Source organism: Notamacropus eugenii, chromosome 6, assembly GCF_028372415.1.
Source record: "Notamacropus eugenii isolate mMacEug1 chromosome 6, mMacEug1.pri_v2, whole genome shotgun sequence".
Classification (NCBI taxonomy): Eukaryota; Metazoa; Chordata; class Mammalia; order Diprotodontia; family Macropodidae; genus Notamacropus; species Notamacropus eugenii.
This window is the reverse complement of record NC_092877.1, coordinates 277,813,831-277,834,174: the sequence shown is the minus strand read 5'-3', so window position 1 is coordinate 277,834,174 and position 20,344 is coordinate 277,813,831. Positions and strand designations below refer to the sequence as shown.

Here is a 20,344-nt window from a genome sequence, read left to right as displayed (position 1 = left end):
AAACATTTATTAACCATCTACTCTTTCCAAAGAGCTACTAGGCACTAGAGAAAGGAGGAAAAAATGAAATAGTCACCAACATCAGGAATTATGTCAGTGGAGATCATGAAGTCATATTTTGAAGTTGTTGTTCACTTGTTAGCTGTGACTCATCCTCTGTGATACTCTTTGAAAGTGGCACACCAAGTCTTTCTCTCTTCCACTTCCTCTTGAAGTTTATGCAAGTTAATTCAGGTTTCCATGACAGTATTCATCTCATCCTCTGCTGAACCCTTTTCCTTTTGCCTTCACAGCTGGGCCTTTTCCAATAAGTCTTGTTTTCTCATTTTGTGGTCAGAATATTTAAGCTTCAGCTTTAGTATTTGACATTCCAGTGAACAGTCTGAATTAATTTCTTTGAGTATTGATTGATTTGACCCCCTTCCTTTCCAAGGGACTCTCAAAAGTCTTCTCTAGTGCTACAGTTCTATAGAAGTACATACATTGAGTGTTTTAGAGGAGGGAGATGTCATTATCAATAGCAGGAAATGGAAGACTTCACAAAGGAGGTGACAACTAAGTTTAGCCTTGAAAGAAGATCAGAACCATTGTTTTTACATATGAGTAGGAACTGACTGATGAATATGAATATTCTGGAACATTAACTGTAAGGATAGGGAGATGGGGGACAGTCTTACCTCTAGTTCATAACTTATCATCAGTCAGTCCACAAATCAAGTCAGTTAGTAAATCAATAAATATTGCTTAAGCACCTACTATGTGTCAGGCACTGTACTAAGCACTGGAAATACACACACACACACACACAAAGCCAAAAAAAAAGGTAAAAAATGGTCTCTTCCTTCAAGATATATTACATTCCAGTGGAGGTGTAATAGCAATTATAATGGAAAGATCTTTCTCATTCATTAAGAGACTCATGTGAGCTGCTTAAATCACCTGGAGGCCTAAGACACAGGTGGTGGGAGGAACTGGTGGAGCAGAACCAGGAGGAAGTGAGTGAGCAAGGTCAGGTCAAAGGAGAGTGGACACAGGCAGGCAGGGACAAGGCTGAGGCTCTTGAGTGTTTGCTTGTAAGAAGACCCCCAGGAAAAGAGTAGAGGTTTGGGAATGACTTTGCCCTCTGCAACGATCATATTTATTGACTTCTTGGTCATTGTGACTGATTTGATTTTCTGGTTCTGGAATTTGGCTTTCTGGTGCCTAAATAAATGTTTTTCTTCTGCCGTCCATATGGAGAGTCTTTCTATTTTTCAACTGAGAACTCTGCCAGCATATTCATAGTCACCACCAGTGCGGTGAATATTGCCTTGGTGATATAGGAAGAGAAAAAACATAAGTAACAAGGTTGTGACACACACACACACACACACACACACACACAAAAATAAACATGAACACACTGAATAGGAAGAAGGCAATCTGGAAAAGGAAAAGATTAGTAACTTATGGCAGAAGCTAGAATTTAAGGGGCTTTGGAGGAAGCAGAGGAAACAAGGAGGTGAAGGTAAAGGGACAGAACATTCTAGGCATGTGGGACAACCAGTAAAAGGCATACAGAAGGGGGATATGATATTAGGAGATGGAGTATCATGTGCTGGTTAAGTACCGATAGGCTAGTGTCATTGTGTCATCAAGTGCATAGAGCAGCAAGGTAGGGGGATGGAGGGGAGAAGATGACATGATCACAACTTAAACTTCAGCAATACATCTTGGCAGCTTGAGAGAATGATAGATTGGAGTGGGGAGACTCTTGAGTCGTGGAAACCGATTAGAAGTCCAGGTAAGAGGTAATAAGGGCCTGAATTAGGGTTGTGGCTATGGAAATGATACATATTACAGCAGTTTTAAAAGTAGAAAAAGCAAGACTTAGCAACAGATTGTATATGTATTTTGAATTATGGTGAGAAACTGAGGGTATGGATGAAAGGGAGAATAGTGATTTAATCAATAATAATGGAAAAATTTGGGAGTGGGGAAATTTGGGGAGAAAAGACAATTAGTCCTCTTCTGGATATGATGAACTTAAGATGCCTATGGGAAATAATATTCTAGATGTCCAAAAGGCAGTTTGAGATGTTTGACTATAACCTAGGAAAGAGACTGGAGAGATTACATTTTCACGTGAGGATGGAAACATATACATAGAAATAACAATTGATTCCATGGAGATGATCACATTACCAAGAAAGAAAATATGGAGAGAAGAAAAGTAAGTACAGGGGTGGGGAACCTCAGGTCTGAAGGCCACATATGACTTCTAGGTCCTTAGGTGTGGCTTTTGACCAATCCAAGTTTTACAGAACAAATCTTTTTGTTAAGAAGATTTGTTTTGTCAAGTTTGGATTCAGTGCAAAGGCCAACACTTAAAGACCTAGAAGGTCACCTATGGCCTCAAGGATGAATATTCCCTAGCCCTCACCTAGGACAATGCCTAGGGAGACAAACAAAATTATATAAATGAAGCACAAGCAAAAGAAGCCAAGAAGGAGTAGTTGAACAGATGAGAGCCAAACTAATATATAGTTTAATAAAAGTGTAGACAAGAGAGTATATCCTGGAGGAGAGAATAATTAGCACTGTAATATATTGTATTGAAGTCAAAGGGGATAAAGATTAAGAAAAAAGAAATAACACATGGTAATCAAGAGATTAATGATGATATCAGCCACCAGATTACAGAGCTTCATAAATTGAATGAGATAGAAGAGGAAGCATGGATTGTAAATGGCTTTCTCAAAGAATTGGTGGTGAAGGGGATGAGACGTATAGGAAAATAGGTAAGAAGGATGTCAGGATTGAGTTACTTCTTTTTTCCTCCATTCATTCATTTATTTTTGAATAAGGAAGAAAAGTATATTTATAGACACCAGGGAAAGAATCTGTAGACAGGAAGGGATTTAAGAGAATGACAATATAGGCAATTTGCTATAAAAATAAGAAGAGATTAGAATCATGTGACCAAGTGGAGGAATTTCCTTGAGCAAGGAAAAGTTTCTTCATTTAAGAAAACTGTGCAGTAGAATATAGTGAAGGAAAATATAGGAGGAGCGGAGAATGGGGAGCTTTCAGTGAATGGTCTTTTGTTATTTCATTGAAGGATAAGACAATGTCCTCACTGAGTGGTTGTTGAGAGGGAACCACCCTCTCAGAGACTGAAGGAAACTCTACAAGATTTGGAATAGCCATAGAGAAAAGTGGGCTAGCCAATCAGTTAGGAAGAACATAATTTCTTTAGCATTGAAATGGTGATTGTGACCTTAACATTTATTTTATTGTATCTCTTTAATTTATGGAATAAAATAAGCATTGTCATAACATAGTTTAATAAAAAGATGATTGCAAGTAAAACTGGAAATCTATTACGTACAGCTTGCTGGGTTTTTTAAAAATATACAATAAAATTATCATGTAAATTTCCTTTTCCCTCCCCTTGACCTAGAGATGACTACCTGTAGACACATATATGTGTATGTGTGTATACATATATATATGAATGTATCGGTATGCGTTCATAACATATACATATAGATTATATGTTGATAATATATACATCTAGATTGTATGTATATATGTGTACATATATAGAATATATGTGTGTATGTGTGTATAAATACATCCACACATACATACATATACATGTATAACATACTTCTATTTATCAGTTCTTTCTCTGGATGTAGATAGCATCTTCTTTCATATGTCCTTTGTAGTTAATTTGCATATTTCTAGTAGTCAAAATGACTTATTCAAAGTTATTCTTAAAACGATAACAGTATTTCACAAGGTATTGTAATAAAAAATGTTAAATATTTTAATGTGGCATGCAGAGTGTATCTATTTTATACAATGACACAAATATAGCATTTCAGATGAACATGTCTTATTTTGTACATTTCTGTCTGATTAAGATATGATGAAGAGAAGACTGTGTCTTCTTTTTCTCCTCATATATGGAAGGATTTGAGTAGGCATATGTTGGAGATCATAGAGAGAGAAAGTTGCCTTAGATGTCTTTTCACATTTTTTATCTCTTCCAGTCCATACTATTCTATTTTAAAAGGTCTGAGTTACAGATCTTTTACAATTCATGCTGAGATGGGGAAGCCACATACTCAGCTCAAGAAGAAGAATATATGGGAATTATTAGGACCTATTTTGACACCTCTATCACCCATTTTGATTCCTGAGTGGGAAAAATAGAAAAAAAAATGATATATCTGCAATTAGTAATTATAATATTGTTTTTTTTTGTTTTTTTTTTTTATTTTAAACAAGAAGTTTATTTAAACAACAAGATGTTTGACTTAAAGGGAAAACTATCTAGGATCAATTCTTTATAGTAATTTATCCCTACTGAGAGACAGAGATTGCCCTACATGTAACAGCTACGTACAAAAAAGTTATAAAATCATCCTTGGTTTTACAATGATAAAAGAAAAACATTGAAATTATCCAATCAAACAAGGTATGCAAGGATTTTTTTTTGTAGGGTTTTTTTTTTTGTTGTTGTTAAACAGTGAGAGCAAAATAACTTACTGGAATATAAAGATAAAAGTTGAATGAGCATGCCACTAATGGAGAAAAGGGATATTTTCACAGAACCAGTTTGTTTTTTCCCTTCCCCATCTCCATTTGATGTTGATCAAAACATACCATCGGCCATTTAGTTAAAAAAAAAAAAATACGCATTATGCCTGTGCACATACACCAGTTACTTTATGTACAATAAAGGAATGGGGGAAGGGAATCAAAGAAGAGAGAAAACTATACTGCAGTAGTCAGGATGTGGATGAACCAAATCTTGGTTTTCTAATTGTGAATGTATTGTCTTCCTTGGGAGCACAGTTCTGGAGTACAGTTGTAGATTTTCTTTTTAGTAAGCGCCTCCTGTCTGCTGTTGGAATACATCAATTGTATCTTCATCCTCCATTTCCAACTGTGCAGGTGTGTCTGTTTCATTGATTGGTTGCCCATCAAATCGGAATCTGATCTGCCTCATTGACAAACCCTGTCGTTCACAATAGGCTTTCATTAGTTTACTAAGTGGTGTGTACCTCTTAATCTTAAATTGCACCACCGAACCATCTTGCCCTGCCACCTTCAAATTAATGTGGTCGTTGTTTTCAGTCTTGACTCCTTCCTTCGGCTTCTCGTCGGCCATGGCGAGTCCGGGGGTCTCCTCAGCCGCCGCTTCACAAAAGAGGCACCAGGACGGTCCGCTCCAAGGGAACGGGGGAGAAGCAGCAGCGGCAGGAGCAGGAGGAGGAGGAGGAGGAAGAGGATGGTGGTGATGGTGAGGAAGAGGAGGAGGAGAAGGAGGAGGAGGAGGTGGAAGAGGAGGAGAAGGAGGAGGAGGAGGAGGAAGAGGAGGAGGAAGAAGAGGAGGAGGAGGCAGAGGCGGAGGTACTCTAATATTGTGTTTTAAAAGTACTCCCTATTAATTTTATTCTCATAGATTTAAGAAGTGATGTTTGAGTTCAGGGAAAGGTTCTGAGAAACATCATGTAAAGCTTACCTTAAAATTATATAAGCTGTTCCTAAATTATATGACAATCTCTTTTGTTAAATAAATATTCAAAAAGAGGCTTTTCCCTCTTTTTTTTTTCTTTACCAGAGCAGTCACTATTGCTTTCTTTTTCTAGGTATCAAGAAACAACCAGTAAATTTATGCCTTATCTGAAATCACCTTACCACATTTAACAATAAACCTACTTTAAAATATTCTCTTATGCAAGGGGATAGTAATAAATATAGTTGGAACCAACAGAATTGTCTGATAGCATTTCAAGGATCCCCACTTTCAATTGCCTGCTCACCCAGAGATCCTGAAGGCGTACTACAAACAATTTCGAAATCAACATAAGGGTTAATTACTTCAAGAAATCAGGTATATCTATTATAATTACAGAATCTCAAAGATGGAAAGAATTTCAGTGGCCACATGATGTGATCTATGACTGAATAATAAAATCCTTTGAAACATATCCAACAAGTCAATATCCAGCATTTGCCTGAAAAAGGAGACTGTAGTACCTTCTGAGATAATACTTTGTACATTGACTTTAAATCAAATTTAAATTATTAAATCATTATAAATGATTTTTATTATTCTTTACATTTAGTCAAAATCTGCCTCACTGTAATTCCAGCTCTTGGCTTCCAGTTCTGAGCCTTGGAGCTAAACAAAGCCAGCCACACTCATCTTACATGACAGTCCTTTCAACATCTGCAGGAAGCTATCATGTCCCCTTCCAAGTCTTTGTTTTTCCAGGAAAAACACCTCCAGTTCTTTCAACAATTCCTCAGAGAGCATATTTTGGTTAGTTTACTATCATAGTACCCTTCTGGGAACAAATGAATAATAACACATTTGTATAGGCTTTAAATTTTTCAAAGGTCTTTTACTTATTATCTCATTTGAGCTAAACAACATCTCATAATGTAGGAACTGCAGGTATTAACTTCCCCATCTAAATGATAAAAGAAACTGAGGAAAGGAGGAAAAGAAGGAGGAAGAGATATGCTTATTAAATACCTCACTTTTTCTTCTCAAAATAGCACTGAAATAGCAAGCCAAGGATCTTATACTATCTGTTAATGAACTCCTAGCCCACCTATAGCAATAATAGAAAAGAATCTCTATGTATGATGTTAATAAATACAGAAATCATATTTTAGAGGAACTGAACTGACAAAAGATTTAAAAGAAAATTTAATCTACCTTTATTTTATCAAAGAAATAAGAATTCATGTTACTTTATAAAGAATTTCAAGAAAGGACTTTATAATAATATGAACAGGTAGATATTTTATTTTATATTCATCTCAGGTAGTCAAATTGAGATGATTTTTAGTGGAGTATTTATATCATTCATGTGGAAGCAGTCACACTGAGAAAGGAAGAACAAATCAAAAGTTCATTCTGAAGCTTTGTGTTTTTTTTTAATTTAGGTTTTATCAACACCTCACTAAAATCAATTGGAAAGTGAGAAAGTCTATAAATTAATTATCAATCCAAGGTATTCCACTGAAATTTTACTTAATTGATTTTTTATAATTATTTGTTTTTCCCTGCATGATTTAGTACAGTTTTAGCATCATGAAAATTTAGATTATGCAGATGGCTGGTCTTCATTTATACATATATACATTTGCATATGTGTATTTGCACCTACTGTTTTAAAATACTGGAAACTTCAGCAGGTACACTGAATGAAACTGACCCACTATTTGTTCTTATAAGACAAGTGCCTGATCCTAAGGTGAATGATCTTTCTTGGAATTTTCTAGTTTATACATTGCCTTATAAAGAAGTCTCACTGACTCCTAATGTCTCATGTATCTGATTGAAATACGGGGAAAGTACCTAAAGTCACAAGTTTGATCTTCTGCCCTTGCCACCAAGCAATTGGTCTTTTCAATATGTCTGAAGTTCTTATCAAAAGCATTAAGTTTCAACACCTTATCTCTAAACATTTTAGAAGAATTCAAAACTACATTTACTTCACAACTCAAGGAGACAAGAGCTGTGGGGAGGGGGGGGGAGGGGGAAAGATCAGGTCTTATCTGTGACCTTAGTGGACCTTTATACAGCAAACTAAACTCCTCAACAATACAGCCAGATTGCCCAACTTTCCTTTGAAGAAGTGAGAGAGGAGACTGGAACATTGGTACAATTGAGAACACAGGGTCAGTGATGGAGTTGTTATTGGAAACTTGCCAAAATTTAACAATAATGTGAAGGGTATACACTTTGTCAAGAGGCCTTCTGAGGCTCTGGATTCATGATAGCAGGATTTCATTAACCTTTGTATCTCCAAACAAATAGATGAGTACAAAGCTTGAAAGGTTCAGATAATTAAAATGATCCAACCTTCTCAAATCCACTAAATTGGTCTACACATTTGAGAAAAGCAGTATCTTTTCAGAGTGCTGCCAGACAGCACAGGAAAAGGGACAAACATCAGATACTTGCCTCAGCATTTGAGCAATTCTAAAGAATGTGGCTTAAAGGTTAGTTGTTATGAGGGATGGGGTGAAAGTTTAAGGAGATAGATGGCAACTAGGGAACAGAGGAGGATGAGGCAAGGAAGGGAAAAAAAGGATTCTAGCTCGATCTTTATCACAAATAATAACAGTAATATTATTTAAAGTTTAGGGTTAAAAACCACAAATATTTATTAAATATCTACTCTGTGCCAGGCACCATGCTTTACCAACATATCAACTGATCTTCACAATAATCCTGGAGATAAATGCTATATTTCTATCCTCATTTTCCAATTGAAGAAATTAAGGCAGACAAAAGTAAAGCGATTTTCCCAACATCGCACAGCTATTAAATATTGGAGGTCAAATTTGGATTCAGGATTTCTTTTCTCTGGACTTAGCACTGTTTATTGCCGACTTGCCTATAAGTTGAAGCACTAGTTTTTGTAGAGAGACGAAAAGAAAAATGAGTTAGATTAACATGTCATAGGACACATAAAAGACCTGAAATTTGAAATAGGCCTAGATTTTTGAGAAATAGAATTTAACAGAAATTAAACTTCAACAGGAGCTATGAGGAAATGAAGAAAAACAATTTCCTTTGTCCCCAGAAGGAAACAAACACTTATCAAGGACCTATTACATGCAATTTACCATGTTAAGTGCTTTGCAAATTTTATCTCATTTAATCTACACAATGACCTTGGAAATTAGGTGCTGCTGCTATCCCCATTTTACATTTGATGAAACTGATTTGGAGTTTAAGTGACTTACCCAGGATTACACAGTTAGAAAGTACCTGATTCTCGATTTGAGCTTGGGTCTTTTTGACTCCAGGTCCAGTGTTCTATCCAATACAGCACCTATCTGCCTCTGTTTTAACAATGGAGTTAAACATACAACTCTGTGGAGGAGGTATGGCAAATATTACAACTGGCTTAGTGGAGTGAGTTGATCCTGAAATGATGAAAACTTGGATTCAAGTCTTATCTATGACACATACTTGTTGAGTGACCTTGGAGAAGTCATTTTGCCACTTTGTTTTCTAGAAAATCTCTAAAATGTTAAGTAATGGATTTAGACTCATTGATGCGCATTCATGAGGGAAGTTCTCGCACACACACACAACAGAAAACTTCCTCATACTTTTGAAATCATATGTTTTTGACACCTCTGAATACACACACAAACACACACATGCAGATATTTCACAGATGATGACATGGTGACCAAGAGAAGATGTGTGATCTGTCTATAGTCAGATTAGGTTTCTGGCCTTTGAAATGCCAGTCGTGTGATCTTTCCACTGTGCAATCTGGCTGTATGATTTTCCTAGACACGTTAAACCCACAGAGTCCATTATTTCAAATTTCAACTTCATTTTAAAAAAAAGTAACCCCATGAATTTGTCAAGGGCTTTAATTTACCAAAATTAGGTTGTGGTAAATGTTTCTCAGGTTTTCGTCTTTTGCTAACCTGTTTACATTATGTAAAGAGAAGTAAGAAAATGTACTTTGTAATAAATTGTTTTGTTAGTTAAATAAAGGAGAAGATATCAGTGTTCTGCATTATTAGAAAAGGGCTTTGCTAATCTTAGGATAAAAAAGATGTCCCAGGTGCTTATCAGCAAATTCAATTTCAAAAGCAAAGCCCCAGTAGAAGTTTATAAATGCAAAGTGAGGAATAAGCTTACATCATTTGGCAGTTCCTGAGCCTCTTTTTCATGGATCTTTACCTGAACTTGATGAGATAGGAGGAAAATGAAACATCTTGTATTCCAAAGCAGGGTACATACATTAAAAATAATGAAATTGGTCTGCATAGAGCAGCTTAGCTGGCAGATTGTCACAGCAGGCTCTCTCATTAGGATATGTGCTTGAAGCTTAAGATTGTTAGCGTAAGCAACACAGAAATAGCCAGGTGATAGTGGCTAGACATAGGCATTCATCTTTGAGCTAAATTGTTTTTGAAGAATGGCATGGGCCACTGAGCTTCCAAAATATTACATGCCTGGAGCAATAAAAATGATGGTCACCTTTAACTTAAGTATGCACTACTCTGACCAGCTTTTTATGCTCATTACTTAAGGGACTGCTCATCTCCCCTTAATTTATAACTATTTGAATAGACTGACTTAAGGGAAATGTGTGTGAAGTAGTACTAGCTTCTGAAAATGGCCTTCACTTTAATGGCAATCCCTTGGGTCCTATTTCTAACTAGGTTTGAAGGCAGGGAAGAGTTGTGGTAAGTCTTGTTATAAGTCAAATTATAATCCTATTTCCCTATTCTGATGTAGATCTCAAAGCTCTTTGGAGCATGTGAGCTTTTAAGTTCTTAGGACACCTCAGAGAGTGAAAATGATGCATACTATAAAAATGAATTTAAACCCAATAAATATGAATTTTGTCTACAAAGAGCAAAGTTCTCATTTGTTAATTAAGAAACTGAAGCTAAGAAAGTAAATGAAATGCTTTGCCTAAAGTCATTAAGGAAGTAATGAGAAGGTCCTAAGTCATTTTCTGCAGATCTCCTTTATACGTAGATCTTATTTCATTTATTCAGATATGCACACACACACACACACACACACACACACACACAAGAAAAGGTTGTTTTAATACTCATGAGGTCAGGGACCATATTTTGCTCCTCTTCAGGAGTTGACACACAGTGTACTGAACACATTAGGAACATAAATGCTTAAATGAAAAACTTAATCAAAAGAAGCACTTCTCCCCACCCAAAAACTATTACTTTTTTATGAGTTCATCTCTTTTAAAACTTACTTTCTGGTTGAAAAAGAAAAGAGTTTCTCTTTCTTCCTTAGGACTTTCACATTGTGCAACTAGGACTATAGACCTTTTAGATAGCAGTAGCCTGAAGTCATACATCAGAATACACTCTTAATGAAGAAAGCTTAGGGAAAAGAGGTAAGGTTACCTTAATATTTGTTATATAGGAGAAGTAATCACAGGAGACATAACCGATGCCAATGAAACATAAAGGGGTGAATTGTTCTCATGGAGTGTCATATTTAAATAAAGGATTTGGAATGAAGGTGGGATTTTTATCTTTCCTTCTTACAGCTAGTGGGCAGTGTTATGATGGAAAAGGAACACATGAGGAGAGGAATGTTTTGGTTTCTTTCTTATAACATGATATATATAGGGTGGGCTAGTGAAGGAATATTTCATATCCCTTGAATAAAGTAAGTTCACTTTGTCCTTTTGGTGACCTCTCAAGGAACATAACACGCGCGAGTTGGCCATGTATTAATGTTTTGGGAACTAGCCACTCCCAGAACACATAGATAATACTTGGAGGATCTGGCTAATCCTCCCAGTATATGATTAATTAACTTATATCTTGTGGCCCCCGTATGGTATCTCCTTGATGGACAAAACCTGTATTCCCATGGCCATGTACCTGACCAGCTTGGAACAGTGTGCGGAGCCATTGGCAAAAAGCCTTTTTTGTCTAGATCCCTATAAAGTCCCCTTGTTTAGTGTAAGTCCTCAGAATCTCACCCATGGAGAGGACCCTCTGCCTGGGACCACTTGTCCCCAATTCAGACCCTGAAATCTGCATCCTGGGGTTCCCCAGCAGAGAAAATTCAGGCGTTGATGCTTCCCTGAATTGGTGATGCTTTTCTATTTCCTCTTATATCTATATTAATATTGCTATAATTATATTAGTATTAGGCTATATTAATTATTTCTGCTGTAGCTCTAAACTGTTCATGCATTTGCCTTTTCTGTAAATCAATAAAATATCCAGCTTCTTCTTCTCAAATGTGTCTTATTGTAGGTGCGAATCTGAATCATAAATTTCCTTAATCATACAGCTAGACCTCTCAGAAATCTGATTTCTGGTATTTAAGTGATATTGAAAGTTTGGAAAAGAGAAAAGATAACTTTCAAAGCCCACAACAATAAGAGTAACTGCAGGAACAGCATAGGTCTATTCTCATGTTCTCTTCTTTATCCTAATCTTATTTCATGTACATTAAGATTTCAGTAATATGGCCATTATCACCATATCCTGCTTACCAAGGTTTCCTGGTGAGAAGATTGAGTGATCCTTTATGATTTTCTTATTTGTCCTAGAAACAATTATTTGATTTTGTCCTATATCTTCAAAGGTTATGGTTCTTTGTCTCAGAACTTGGTTTAGAATTCAGGTGGCCTGTAATGAGTTAATTTTAGAAATCCAGCTCTCCTACTAATCACTGATCTATTCTTGCCTCAAGGAATGTTCTTACCATTGGGGAACATGTGTGAAAGAAAGGATGTCTGGTCAGATACCAAGCTTTCCTTTAAGGATATATGGTTTGCTATCCAAAAGTCTGGGATGCACCTGGACTCAAACAATGAGCACTTCTTAATCTCATAAGAGAAGGGGAGTTATTGCTACGCTGTCTCCATTTACGGATTTCCAACCAATCATGTTGTTTGCTGTATCTCAGCTCTGTAACCAGTCATGTTGCCTTAATCTCATGATGTCATCCAACCATTGTTCTGTATTCCCCAAAGCCTATCAAAGGGGAACTGTACTTTTCTTGGGGTTCTTGACAGTTAGTAGACCCCTGCTAAAACAATGCTATCTTGCTCAGAGATTTGCTGCAGTTTACCCTTCTGTTAAATACCAGTTGTGACATAGGTATAAAGAGACCTAGGATATAGAGCTTATTCATCAAATACCATGTTAGTGTCAATAAAGACATAACAGTTATGGCGTACCGAGACTAGTGCCTAACTCCTATTCTAAAGTAAATGATCACACTCATAAAATAATGGCGGCTGTTTTGTCAACCTGGGACAGTTAGATGGTGAGGTAGACAGAGTACAGGCTCTGGAGTTGAGGACAAAAGTTCGAATCTGACCCCAGATACTTACTGTGTGACCCTGATTGAGTCATTTAACTCTGCTTGCCTCAGTTTCTCACTTGTAAAATGACCTGGAAAAGGAAATGATAAGGCTCTCCAGTATCTCTGCCAAGAAAGTCCCAAATGGGGACATGGAGATTCTGAAACAACATAGCAACAGCATTTGTCAACCCATGTAAATAAATAAATAAGCAAACAAGTAAATAAATAAATATATGCATACATATATGTGTGTGTGTGTATGTAATATATATATATAAGTTATCCTCAAAGTTTTTATGTAATTTTTAAGACTTTTGGAACTCCTGGTATCAAATTAGCATAAAGAAAATAACCATATGTCATTATAACAAAAGGTTAACTTTCTCCCAGAGCTTGGTTCATTATCTTTCCTCATCCCCAATTTGGGTTTCTTATAGTAGCATATTTCAACATCCATGTTAATATGCCAGCGAATTCCTTAATTTCCCATTTTTTTTTTATTTCCTTAAATTATCCTTCAATCTGCCTCATCTACACACAGGGATAATCATGCCCTGGATCTCACCATTAATCACAAGTGCTCCACTTCCTTAATCTGATTATTCCCTCTGTTCAGCTTTTAAAACTATATTCATTCTGGACCCAATTTATCTTTCCAACTGCATTTCATAGTCCTTCCCTTCTGTGATTCCTCAATTGAGCTAAACTGACATTTTCTCTGTTCTTCACACACAGATCTCCACTTCTTCGTGCCTGGAATATACTCAATTCTCACTCCTGGTTCATAGAATGAATTCTTCTTTCTAGCTTCAGCTTGAGCATCACACTCTACAGGAAGGTTTTCCTGCTATTGCCCTCCCCATATCCCTTCTGTTTAACCACCTTATAAGTATGTATATTTATTTTCCTTATACTAATTTGATACTGGGTTTCCCAAAAGTCTTAAAAACTACAGGAAAATTTGGGGGGGTAACTTGTGTATGTTTACTTGTAGACTTGATCTTCCTCCAGTTATATTGTAAGCACAATGAGAATGGGAATTGTTTCAATGGGAATTGTTTCATTTCTTTTATTTTTATCCTTAGTACTGAGCAGAGTGTTTAACACAAGTTTAGCACTTAAGGTTTGTTGACTGACCAACTTCATTATGTCTGTAAAACACAATCATATCTGTCACTCATATAATCCCAACTTGGGCCACATTGGGAAAAATGATAAACTCCTCTGGCTCTTATAACGCTGTAAGTTATAACATTGACTACCCTTAGCTCATCCCCATTTGGGGGATTTTTCCCTCCTTGTACTAGAAGTCTAAATAAAGATTATTCAGTCAAATCATAGCTCTAGCCCCCTTTCTAGTAGTCTGTCCCATAAATGAATCTACTTTCTGGGCACTTTATTGACTCACTTTCAGGATGTATTATTCAAAATTTTAATCAGAATCCTAGCCATTATTAAATAGCATCAATGGATCCAACATGAGCACACACACCCCCACCTTCACCCAGCCCATGCTGCAATCTCACTTTGACAGTCAAGCAAAAACCCTAGAAGTTCAATTTTCCCCAGACAGTCCCTCAGAGAAATGATAAAATATCCCCATAGTATGTTTCATTCACATGCCAAAACTTTCCTATATCAACAGGATTAGTCCTTTGATATACTACAAGAAGTGAAGAATTAGTCTCTAGTCTCTGCAGATGGTGAGTGAGAGTATCCCATCACTAAACATATTTTCATTTTCAAGAGATAACATCTCTACTTTCACATATGCAAGACTCTGTTCTGTATACTGTCAAGTGTATTCCCTTTAATTCTCTTTGTTCCTCTGGTAATGGACCAAAATGAAGGGATTTCCTGGAAGAGTATGAACTGCCTGCCTGACTCAGCCCCATCAATGGAGTTGAAATGGAAAGCTATGGCCTCTTTCTTACGTGTCATTTTTTTCTACTCTTTCTCTTCACTTTCAAAAATCTTTACATTCTGCTCTGACATCTCAGTTCCTCACTGCCTGTGCTCAAACCATGGAAGTGAAATTTATAAGAGCATTTCAAAGAGACTGGCAGGATGATTAGAAATATATATTGAACAATATTATTCCTGAGAATTATAACTGTCTGTATATTTCTAATAAGTCCTCCAAAGCAAATAAAAATTTAAAAAATTTAAAACAAATATAGAATTAGTATTGTTTTGCTAGCTCTGGGCTCTAATTCTTAGTAAAAATGGGTTACTGTGGATAAATACCAGTTTGCAGCATTTGCTTAAAAAGCTGGAATTCTGGTACTGGCTTTATCATTTTCTGATAGACCTATGCCTTTTTCATTAAGTCTCCATTTTTGGAAGTTATATGAGCTTCAGCATGGCAAGTGACATTCAGTCTGACAAGAACAGAAAAATGGGTTCCTAGGATAGGTTTTTGTATTCTTTATAAATAGGATGAAAAAAATGAGAAAAAAATTAAATTGTGAATAAAAAGGAAAAAAAATTAGGAAAGGAAATTTGTTTCTCATCTTAAATACATTCATGTCAGAGATTTAATGAAAATCACATTGTATAATACTATTTAGTCACCTGAAATGCACCTGCAAAGATCCTTTTCTTACACAAGAGTGATTTTCTATTCTGAAAGACTCAGGACAGTATGAATTTTAAAATGATTAAAGAGTTTGAAAAGAGCCTTTGAGAAAAGACTTATAGAATTGGGGTTATTTAGCCTACAGAAGTAGGGACTTAATCAGAGTCATCAAATACATGAAGGGATATAGTGCAGGTGGTGAGCAGCTGTTCTTCATGTCCATAGAGATCTGAACAGTTTGAACAGAAGGGACTTAAATTAAATATTAGGGAAAAGGCTGTGAGTTCACATAGGGGAATAGATAAGAGTATGAATGGATCCATGCAATTACATCACCATTGTTGGAAACTAACTCAAACCCCAAGATCCATTAAGATTATCTACATCTATAAAGGAGCACACATTTTATTTTGGTTGGCATCAGGCAGGTCTGTCTTATTTATTATTATTATTATTAAGGAAAAAATAGATGTCCATTTTGGGGAGTTATTAATGATACATAGGGGAGATTTGCCATTATTTCCCATGGAAGAGGAATGACCAGGAGAAGGATTTGGCAACTCTTTGTAATGCAGCTTCAGAAGATGTCAGTATTTCCCCTAAACTATTGCTGGATTTTGGGTTCTCTAAATCTATGACAGGTTCAGTTGACCTTGTATAGAACAACTATGGTTCTGTATCATGCCTTTCACTTAACATAAACACACACACACACACACACACATGTCTATACTATTTAATAGGAAAGTCTAGGGCATGGAAAATAGCTTCTCTGTTTCAGTATTCAAAGTCAATTACATCCTTAAAATATAATTACCAAATTGACAGTGGACATGAAAATTTTCATGCATTTCAGAAAACTATCATTTCCTTCACATCAGAAAATAATGAATTGTTCTAATTATTGTGAAATAAAGCAATTGTACTTTCTGGCCAAATTTTCTTCATTCAATTCTGACCTGATGCCATTGACAAAAATGAACTAAATAAATAAAGGAAAGTGGTTCAATCCTAAGGTCTCTCCTCTTGATCTATGTCATGTAGTTATTACATTTTTTTTGGAAATTTCAGAAGGAAAGTACTGTATAAAATTAGAGGTTATGTTATAATAATATTAATTGATTTGTTGTTTATCTTTCTTCTACAAAAGTCATTCTACTCAGAGAACACAGAGGAACAATGATGAGGTACCTTCCATGTCTTTTCAAGAAAACTCCTATGAATTCAAGAGACATATTTTCTTTTCTAATTCACTTTTCTCTGTTTCTATAAAATAATTAAAATTCTGATTTGTAAAACTACAGGAATGTAACATTTGGATAATTTCAAAGATCAGAAAGTTCCCATTAGCACTTAAGAATTTCTTTTGTGTAAAGAATTGGATTTAGCTTAATTGTAGAGATTGATGTATAACTACAGAGATGGAGTTCATTCTGTTATTCAAAGTTATAATGAAACCAGTCATGTAACACAGCAAGACTATGTCACTGAGAATGCCTTTAAGTGATGACCAACATGGTCATGTGTGGTAGCAGAGGGAATGAGTCTTTTTGTTTTTCTTCCTGATTTATTTGATATTAGAATCACTTTCTCTGTACAAAAGTAAAGAGCACTGGCTAGCATGTGTATCTTTCTCCCCAGAATCTTAAGGGAGGGATTAAGTAGCATTTTCTCTCCAGAACTGTTCCCAAATGTCAACTTGATTCTGCACAGTTGGAGAGTGTCTACACTAAAGTTGAGAGTATATTCATTAGTTCAATTTAATTCCTCAATTTAATACCATCCTTGGCAAAGCATACCTGGCATTGGTGTCATAGTGACTTTTGACACCAATGTATAATTTAAATTGGAACAGAAACTTTTATATCTTTCTTAAACTATGTGCAACATTCCTGCTCAGAGGACTCCAGACATTGACTTCAGATTGGATTGAAGAAGGTTTGAATTTCTATCCACAGAATCTCTGCAGATGTTTCATGCAGATCACATTTCTTCTAACCAAGCTTGCATTCTAAGTTTTCTTTTCCAATTCAAATAGATTGATAATATTTTAAAATAATATTTTTAAAAAACTGAAAAAAATTGTTTCAAATGCTGTGTCTCATCTTTTCTTCTTTTTCCACAGTTGATTTGGATTTCTCCATGAAATAGTTTTATCACCAGACAATCTTTAAATAGAATTCATAGAAATAGAATCTACACATATATGAAAAAGTTTATATAAATTATTTGCCTTTATTCTTGACTAAATGTCCGAGGATGTCCTTTCTATTCTAACAACTAAATTACCTGTATAGTTCATAAATGCTTTATAACCGAAATCATAAGGACTTTCCCTGAGTATTACAGCCTATGCAGGTTTTTTTTTTTTTACTGCAGTAATAATGAAATTTCTATGATAAAAGCCTTATGCTTTCACACTTAGAATAAAACAAACCTTTTCTACATTCTTTAAGATAGTTATATAGATCTGGTTCTAGAATGAACCTCAGAAACTATCTAGTCTAACTGAATCATTTTAGAGATTAAGAAATTGAGGGCCAGAAGTTTTAAGTGACTGATATTCAAGGTCACACACCTGTAGTAAATATCAAAAAGTGGGATTGGAATCTGGTACCAGGCACCATTGTCTTTGTCTCAGATTCCTTGTACCAGGCATCATTGTCTTTGTCTCAAATTTCACATCAACAAAAACCTGCCTCCTAGTCATCAAGTCACACTTCTCACTGAGACTACACCTTTTCCCAAAACAAGATTAAGTATTATTGGGGAATCATATATGCCTTCCTACTTTAAAAACTAAAACAAAAGAGAATAAATTAAAAAAAAACTTGGTCACAGTGCTCCGTAGCTGCTATATTTTACTGATGTGTTCATGCATTGACAAAAGAAACAGTAAATTTTGCATCTATTTGTACAGGGCAACCCCAACAGCGTCAGGATGTGGTGACAATGACCATTTTATCACAATTTAAAAGTATCTGGAAAGAGAACATGACCATAGACTTACATTTCCCAGAGTAAACTCATAGTGATAAATTCTTATCTAAGTACAATTTTAATCTGTTGAATATATTTGACTCTTTTTTACTTTTGTTCAACTCATTTCTACAAAAATCTAGGTATCTAATACATAAAAGTCAATAGGATAGATACTTGATAACAAGACAAAAATAAGGCAGTGACTCTTCTTTTGAAGGGATCCAATCTGTAACAAAGGAAGTGAATACAAATTACATGGAAAGCAATCTTTTCTTTTTTGTGAGAACAAGGAATAATAAAAACAGGAGTGATATAGGAAGACCTCATGAAAAGCATTGGGACGCTTTGCAGATATTTTATTAGAATGGTTATGACAGGAAAAGAGGACAGGCAATATCGTTTGTTTGACCTGTATATAAATTTAATTCTTATTAGAATTTCATGGTGTATTCTATTTTTAAAAAATACTATAAGAAAAGAAGATAGAAATTCTGTGCTTTTTAAATTTTTGATACATTTTTTAATAAGCTTATCAATCCCCAAACATTTTAATTGTCTGAAATGAACTTTTTTTGGGCTAATAGTCCATTAAATGCTTGTGGTTACTGGCAACTCAATGAAGCAGATTTGAAAGAAGAATGGCTTTCGGAGAGATTCAATCTGAGATCTTTTCTGAGTATACCAAAAAGAAGTTAGCACAGTAATATGAGACATCTGCTTTCTTGATTTAGGCATGCCTCTCCAAACAGTGTTTTCTCATTTCAGACAAATCTGCTATGTCAAAATTACCTCACTATACTAATATAGGTTTCTCTCCCCCTCCCTTCCCCTCCTCTCTCTACCTTTCCCTCCCTCCCTCCCTCCCTCCCTCCCTTCCTTCCTTCCTTCCTTCCTTCCTTCCTTCCTTCCTTCCTTCCTTCCTTCCTTCCTTCCTTCCTTTCTTCCTTCTTCTCTTTCTTTTCATTCCTGAAGACCCACCTGAATACTGTTTACAATGATCTTGTAATCCTTCAATTTCTTACTATGTTGATGTCACTTTCATTTCTAAGCAATGTGAATCTGAGAGCTAATTTCTAATGTCCCCTAAACTGACGGATATTGACATGATGATAGTAAAACTAAGTAGATAGGGCAATGACTTAGTCAGAAAATGAGTATATTCTCCTAGATATTAAAGTAGTAAGTTATTTGAATTATTTAGTTATGTTATGACTTAGCATTGTCAGGTTCGATGAGCTGTTTGAGGGAAAGTCTATCAGAGAGGAGAACGTAAAGTCACATGGCTAGGGGACAGTGATGCTGGAGATCGAATATTCGGAACACTGTGAGAAACTTCCATCATTTTGAACGCCTTATAGTCTTCTGGTAGCCTTACTGGAAACTATCAATTCATTCAAGGGAATGAACGTAGAAGGCCCTCCCTCCTCTGAAATCCATTTTAATAAATTTTCATTGCTATCTTTTGGTGTGTCAAGTGTGTCTCTAACATATTTGAATCACTAAGAAATAAATTAATGAGACAATATGGGATATCTGGTAGAGAGATAGTCTCAGAGTCAGGAAGACCTAGGTTTGAGGCATGTCTCTAACAGACTGGTTGTATGGCTTTGGGTTAGTCATTACAGTGCTCAAAAGGTAGGCAACCTACTAACACTAAATGCTATAAAAAAAAAAATGTGCTGAATATTATTGGAAGGGAGACTTTTCTTAACTTGGAGCCCTAAATAAATAAATAAATATGTATATGTATGCATATATATGCATGTACGTATATGTATAAAATCAGAAATCTTGTCTTGCTAGAGACTAGGAAATAATTAAAATTATTAGAATTTTTTTCTCATCAGTAGACCCCCTTGTTTTTCCTGTGTGTCATAGGGAAGTAGAATTTTCATTATTTTGTCTCTATCACGAAAAATGTAGCT

The 20,344-nt window shown here is 35.6% G+C and overlaps 1 pseudogene; it reads right to left on the bottom strand.

Moving 5' to 3' along the window:
* Positions 1–4,244: 4,244 nt before the first annotated feature.
* LOC140509491 (small ubiquitin-related modifier 2 pseudogene) lies at positions 4,245–5,385 on the bottom strand (annotated as a pseudogene).
* Positions 5,386–20,344: the final 14,959 nt, after the last annotated feature.